The sequence below is a fragment of the Nannospalax galili genome, unplaced genomic scaffold (assembly GCF_000622305.1).
Source record: "Nannospalax galili isolate Female #2095 unplaced genomic scaffold, S.galili_v1.0 scaffold344, whole genome shotgun sequence".
In the NCBI taxonomy this organism is placed as follows: domain Eukaryota; kingdom Metazoa; phylum Chordata; class Mammalia; order Rodentia; family Spalacidae; genus Nannospalax; species Nannospalax galili.
Genome location: NW_008352153.1, coordinates 253907 through 260997, shown reverse-complemented (window position 1 = coordinate 260997; position 7091 = coordinate 253907). Strand labels below are relative to the sequence as shown.

The following is a 7091-nucleotide window of genomic DNA, read 5'->3' as shown; positions in this document are numbered from 1 at the left end:
AAACCAAAAATGTTTTTTAAAAAAAACCTATCTCTGGATCTCTGTGTGTTCAAGGCCAGCCTGGTCTACATAGTGAGTTCTAGGCCAGCTGGGGCTATAGGGAGACCCTGTCTCAAAAAGACCAAAAAAAGATAGATAAATAAATAAATAGCCTCTTTCAGAAAAGCAAGGAAGCAAACAAGAGAAGGAAGGAGGGAGGGAGGAAATGAAGAACAGAACTCAAGAAACAAGGCAAGCCATCAATAAAGAGTAGAACCAAGATGCAGCAGAGCTGGAAAGCAACCTGCCTGCAAAGCATGTGGTTCCAAAGAGCCTGTATGCAAGAGAACAGCATTTATTTCTTGTAAATGAAGGAGATAAAGGAGGCACAGATTTCAGCAGGGAAAAGGGAGAACAATTATAATTTGTAGGGAAACAGAAAACAAAACTTACAGAAAATCCATGGTCCATATATAAAACCAACTCAGATCTGGATTGATCTTAAACAGTGACAGAATTTAAAGAAAAAGACATAGCTTCTTAGACGATGAAGGAGGAAATGGCCAAGTGGGGGCCCTGTGTACTCACTGAGTATATTTACTTAGGGACAATAAACTGAATGTTGCTTCTTGCTGTCCAAGGGTTAGAATCAGCTACAGACCAAACACTGGGTATTTGTTTATAGTTACAGAACAGGGTGGAGTTGTCATTACCCTTGATGTTATAAAATGAACAAAACAGAAAGCAAAAGTAAAGCTTGGTTGAGTGGGAGAGGGGAGAGAAGGAAAGACATAACAGACATAACAGCTTTGCCTCACATACTGGGGAGACAGGCAGCTAGAAAGCCAAATGAGAAACAGGAGTTTCAGTGTCTTATTTTAAAATTGTCACTGGAATAAATATAACTTAAAATGGAAATAGGGGCAAGTGGCTAAATTAGCTAAATCTTTGCCTTTCAAAGGTAGGAGTAAATACATGTCTATGTTGGTTACATCGAAAATGTAGAGGTTGGGAATGCAGCTCAATTTGTAGAGTACTGGCCTAGCATTCATGAGGCCCTGGGTTTGATCTCCAGCACCTCATAAAAATGAGTGTGGTGGTGCCTGCCTGTAATTCCAGCCATGGGGGCGTGGAGGAGTTAGAGACAGGAGTATCAGAAGTTTAAAATCATTCTTGGCTACATAGCTGGGATACATGACCTGCACAGAACCGGGAAAATGAACAGCAGACCCCAATCTTATCCAAAGGAATATTGACAACTGATTACCGCTAGATAAGGAACAGCTGACCTTCCTAAAACAAAGACCTCTAGATAGGCTGACTAGATTCACCAGAGGGGCAAGCAGTGGGGAATGGCTGGGGGTGCCGACAACACAGCAGACAGTAGCAGGGATATCAGAGTATAAGGGCTCTAGTGGGGGGAGGGAGGCTATGGGAGGGTGCTACCTGGGAAGTGGGTGTATAAATAAAAAATAAATAAGTAAATAAATAAATAAATATTTTAAAAAATAATAGAAAAAAAACTCTCTCAAAAAATAAATTACATAGGTAGGAGTATTCAGAGTTGCAAAGTGACTACTAACAAAATGAGTTGCCTCTGAGAAGCACTGAGGGCTGTGCCATTTCACCATAAGTCTCTGAACTGTCAAATATCTTTTTAAAAAATTATAATGCCGGGCATGGTGGCACATGCCTTTAATCCCAGCACTTGGGAGGCAGAGGCAGGCAGATCTTTGTGAGTTCGAGGCCAGCCTGGTCTACATAGTGAGTTCCAGGCCAGCTGGGGCTACAGGGAGACCCGGTCTCAAAAAGACAAAAAAAAAAATGTTTATTCAGAACTGGGCATGGTAGCGCATGCCTTTAATCACTCAGGGGGCAGACGCAGGCAGATCTCTGTGAGTTCAAGTCCAGCCTGGTCTATAGCAAGTTCTAGGCAGCTGGACCTACAGGGAGACCCTGTCTCAAAAGGACTAAAAAAAAAAAAAAAAATGATTAAAAAAAATAATTAGTAGATGTGAAAAACATTACCATTGAAATCTACCTGATGACTTTATATCCATGCTCAGATGCCTAGAAGCTCAGAAAGTAACCAACTGTGACTAGTAATAATCAGATATTTAGAGATTAGAAATGCATGTGCAAACATCCAATGTCAATTGCATTGAAAAAGAATTTTTCTGTATGAAACTGTGTATTTTAATAATGAAATGGAGATCTTTTTAAAGGTTAAAACATCATTTAATTTATGTCTTATAGGGTTTATACTGAGTACAATATTGTATAACTGTAATAATTCAACTGTAAACCTAAAAATTTACAGCCAATTTTGAAAGAGATGCATCCTACCTCAGGAAACCGTTATTGAATATGTCAATTGTGTTGTAATGATATGCTTCTTCTAAGTATGTTGTTATTAAATAAATCATTTTTAAAAATTAAAAAAAATGGAAAAAAAAATATATAAGTAAATAAAGTTTGTAGCTTTCCCAAAAAAAAAAAAAAATTATTCAGGAGTGGGCACATGTAGAGCTCAGAGAACAACTTTTGGGAGTCAGCTCTCATCTTCCACTTTGGTGTGACAGGGTCTCTCTGATTTCTGCTGCTGTGCTGTATACTCCATGGGTAACTGACCCATGAACTTGCAGAAAATTCTCCTGCCTGTGCTTCCCATCTCACTGAAGAAGGAGTGCTGGAGTTACAGATGTGTGCTACAACACCTGGTTCTTTTTTTTTTTTTTTTTTTGGTTTTTTTGAGACAGGGTCTCCCTGTAGCCCCAGCTGACCTGGAATTCACTATGTAGAACAGGTTAGCCTTGAACTCACAGAAATCAGCTGCCTCTGCCTCCCAAGTGCTGTGCTACCACACCCCGCTAACATCTGGTTCTTTACGTGGTAGGGAGTTATGGGGATTGAACTTGGGTCGTCAGGGTTTCGTGGCTAGCACTTTTACTCGGCGCTGAGCTACCCTAGTACTGGCTACTTTCTTTTCTTTCTTTTTTTTTTTTTTTTTTGGTCTTTTTGAGACAGGGTCTCCCTATAGCCCCAGCTGTCCTAGAACTCACTAGGTAGACCAGACCGGCCTTGAACTCAGAGAGATCCGCCTGCCTCTACCTCCCAAGTGCTGGGATTAAAGGTGTGCGCCACCACGCCCCACTGTAACTGGCAACTTTCTTTACCATGTGCAAATATTAATCTAGTTTCTGGGACTGGGGAGATGGCTCAGAGGTTAAGAGCAATGACTATTCTTGTACAAGACTCAGGTTTGGTCCCCAGCACCCACATGGTGGCTAACAACCCTCTGTAACTCCAGTTCCAGGGGACCCAACACCCTCTTCTGAGTTCTATAGGCACTGAATGACATGAGTATACTTACATACACCCAGGCATAGCACTTACACACATAAAAATAAAGTTAATCTAGTTTCTTAAAGCAGTTTATAAGAGAGCAGTATTGTATGAAAGGAGAGAAGGTTAGCACTCCCCTTGACAAGGATGGAAGAGGCCCTTGTGCCTAACAACACGCATATGGTTAAGGCATTGCCACCTACTTCGTGGCATCTAACCACTATTTTTTTAGCCGTGCCTTTAGTCCCAGCACTTGGGAGGCAGAGGCAGGCGGATCTCTGTGAGTTCAAGGCCAGCCTGGTCTACATAGTGAGTTTCAGGACAGCTGGGGCTACAGAGAGACCCTGTCTCAAAAAAAAGACATACTTTTTTGTTCCTAGCATATGTGGGGAACTTCTTTTAAATATGGGATATTTTGGAGTATAGTTCACAATAAAAAAAAATCATTGTAATCAGGTAAGCACAAAGAACTTTGAAAATATTTTTTAATTAGTATTCTTGTTTTTTCTTTAACCATTGTACTCCCTAAGTAATCATTGCTTATTTCTCATTTCAGAGATTTCTCGACAGATGAAGCAGTCATTGAATATAACTCAGTAGATGTGCTTTTCAAACCAGTCCAGGACCTGGCCTGAAGTTTTGCGACAGATTAATGAAAGTTTTGTGGACAATTTCCTTTCTAGAAAGAAATTAAACCAAACAGTGTAGAGGAACTCCCAAGTCATTGCTTCCACTAGACAGGGGCCATGACTCTACCTTCTGAGTTCTCTCCTTGGGGAGCCAGGTGGGGATAAGTAACTTACTGTTGCATCATTTTTCTTCAGGCTGAGTAAGGAGTGTGGACAGGAAGCATTCAACCTTGGAAGAGGCCCCATAGTGGCAGGACAAGTAGCTGTGGCATGAAGGGCTCCAGATATCTGAATAGCATCTGAGGACTGAATTCTTACCGGTGCTTTGAAGATCATTTGGGTTTCTTTGTTTTGTTTTGTTGAGACAAGGTCTTACCATGTAGCCCAGGCTGGTCTTGGACTTGTGATCTTGTCCCTGCATTCCATGTGCTGGGATTACAGGTCTGTGCCACCATACCTGGACCTGGCTTTGGATTCTTTTGTGAAAATGACATTTCTTGGGCTGGCAAGATGGCTCAGTATTTAAAAGTGTTTGCCAAGCCGGGTGTGGTGGTGCACGCCTTTGATCCCAGCACTTGGAAGGCAGAGGCAGGCAGATCTCTGTGAGTTCAAGGCCAGCCTGGTCTACATAGTGAGTTCCAGGACAGCTGGTGCTACAAGGAGACCCTGTCTCAAAAAAAGGCAAAAAAAAAAGTGTTTGCCAAGCACATGCTCAACCACACTCACACACACGTACATACACATACTATAGTAATAAATAAAATTTAAATTTAAAATTACATTTCTTAATTACTAATTTCTAATAGCCTTATTGCATTAAAAAATCTTTGATAATACTAGAAGCCATACAAACCTGTTCTCATCTCATTTTTGTGTTCGTGTGTAAAAGTAGGTGCACATGAAGGTCAGAGAGTACTTCAGGTACCCTCCACCAGACCCTGTTGCCACATGCAGCTGTCCTAGAACACCACATCCAGCTTTGGTTTGTTTGTTTTTTTTTAAACCTTTTTAAACATTTATTTATTTGGGGGAAGGGCACACAGGTGCACAGTGACAACCACAAAGACACGCACGTGTTTGAGTGCCTACAGGGGCCAGAAGAAAGCATTGGATCCCTTGGAACTAGAGTTCCATGTGCTTGTGAGCTTCCAGACACGAGTCCTGGGATCCAAAACTTTGGGTCCTCATGATTGATCAGTAAGTGCTCTTAACTGCTGAACCATCTCTCCAGCCTTCCCTTAAACATTTTTTAAACATTTATTTTCTGTGTGTGTGTCTGTCTGTCTGTCTGTCTGTCTTGTTTTTTGAGACAGGGACTCTCACTGGGACCTGGTACTTGCTGATTAGGGATCCACCTGTCTCCACCTCCCAGCACTGGGATTACAAGTATACCACAATTGACTTGGCTTTTTATATGAGTCCTTATGTTTACAAAGCAAGCACTTTATTGACTGAGGTATCGCTTCCCAGCTCCCCCAACTCTTTTTTTGACACAGGGTCCTATGTAGTTCAGGATGACCCGGAACTCACTATGTAGCTGTGGATGACCTTGAACTTTTGATCTTCCTGTGTCCACCTTTCCAGGTTTTTTTAAAAGATGTATTTATTTGTGTGTGTGTGTGTGTGTGTGTGTGTGTGTGTGTGTTTGTGTTTGCGTGTATATGTGATTGTGCAAGTGCATGCATGAAGGCCAGAAGAGGGCACTGGGTGTCTGCTTCTATCACTCACTACCTTTGAGGCAGCGTCCTTCCCTGAACCTAGGGCTCATATTTTCTTGGCTTGGCTGAAAGTCACCAAACCTCAGTGATCTTCCTGTCTCTGCCTGCCTTGAAGCTGGGGTCGCAGGCATGCAGGGACTGCCGATTTGTTATGTGAGTACAGGGATCCAAACGATGGTCCTTGTGATTGCTCAGCATGCACTCTTCATCAGCTTCACAACTTAGCCATCTGTCCAGCCCCCGTTTTATGCAATCAAGCTCAGAGCTCCCTTCATGCTGGATAAGCACTCTACCAACTGAGCTACATCTCCAGCACCTTAGAAGCAAATTTAAAAAATGTATTTAGTGTATTTTTTTTTTTTTTGAGACAGGGTCTCTCTAGCCCCAGCTCGCTGGCCTTGAACTCAGAGATCTGCCTGCCTCTACCTCCCAAGTGTTGGGACTAAAGGGGTGCATCACCATGCCTGGCTAGTATAGTATTTCTTAACTTTGGCACTGTTGATATTTTCAGACTAGATCATTGTTAGAAGACTGTATTGTACACCACAATTTCTTTATTTGTTTGTTTGTTATTTATTTGTGATGGAGGGGATTGAACTCAGCCTCCCACATGCTGGACAAGTGCTCTACCACTGAGTTAATGTCCTCAGCCTCATTGTAGGATGTTTAGCAGCATTTCTGGTTTCTACCACTTGACGCCTGTAAAACCCTCCTCCACCAACACCACCAGTTGTGACAATGTCTTCAGACCCTGAGAATGTCCCCTTGTGGGAGGCACAACTGCTGCTGGCTGAGAATCACTGAGTGATCATATTTAAAGATCAAAACTTTTTCACATTTTAAAGATATCACCACTGTGCCAACCTTGCCTGTTTTTCATGTGATGACTTTGTCTTGCCTCCTGCTGAATATTTGAACTTGAGAAATGCAAACCACACTGGATTCTGGTTCTCAGAGAGGGTAACTGGGATCTTTAAGAATTGCAGTGCAGTGGCATTTTCCACTAACTTATGGATAGCAGAACAAATACGGCTCTGTATTTTTAGTTTAGGGAGGTTTATCTTAAACCACACATGGCTGATAAAAATGTGAAGTCTAAGCTCTTAGGATTTCACTCCAGTTACCCAGATGGTGTGCTTATGATCTGCCTACAAAATCTTTCCACTCTTGAAATAAAAATAGCTTTTTTTTTTTTACTTTCCAGTTTAAGATAATATGCTTTTAGAGTCTTTCAATTAAAAAAAGTCAGATTCCATGCGACCCTAAACACAAGTGCTGTAATAAGTAGAAGGGAAATGTCATCTTTCACGCTCTTTAGTCTAACCTTCTACCTAACTTTGGCTCCACTCTATACTAACAGAAAAACTGCATGTACTTCTTATTATACGCCAAGCAACATTCTAAATCTTTGACAAATATT

The 7091-nt window shown here is 41.6% G+C and overlaps 1 non-coding gene across 1 annotated transcript; it reads left to right on the top strand.

Moving 5' to 3' along the window:
• Positions 1–3427: 3427 nt before the first annotated feature.
• LOC115066961 lies at positions 3428–3553 on the top strand. Its single transcript, XR_003846399.1, has one exon. It is a non-coding gene; the product is annotated as a U6atac minor spliceosomal RNA (small nuclear RNA).
• Positions 3554–7091: the final 3538 nt, after the last annotated feature.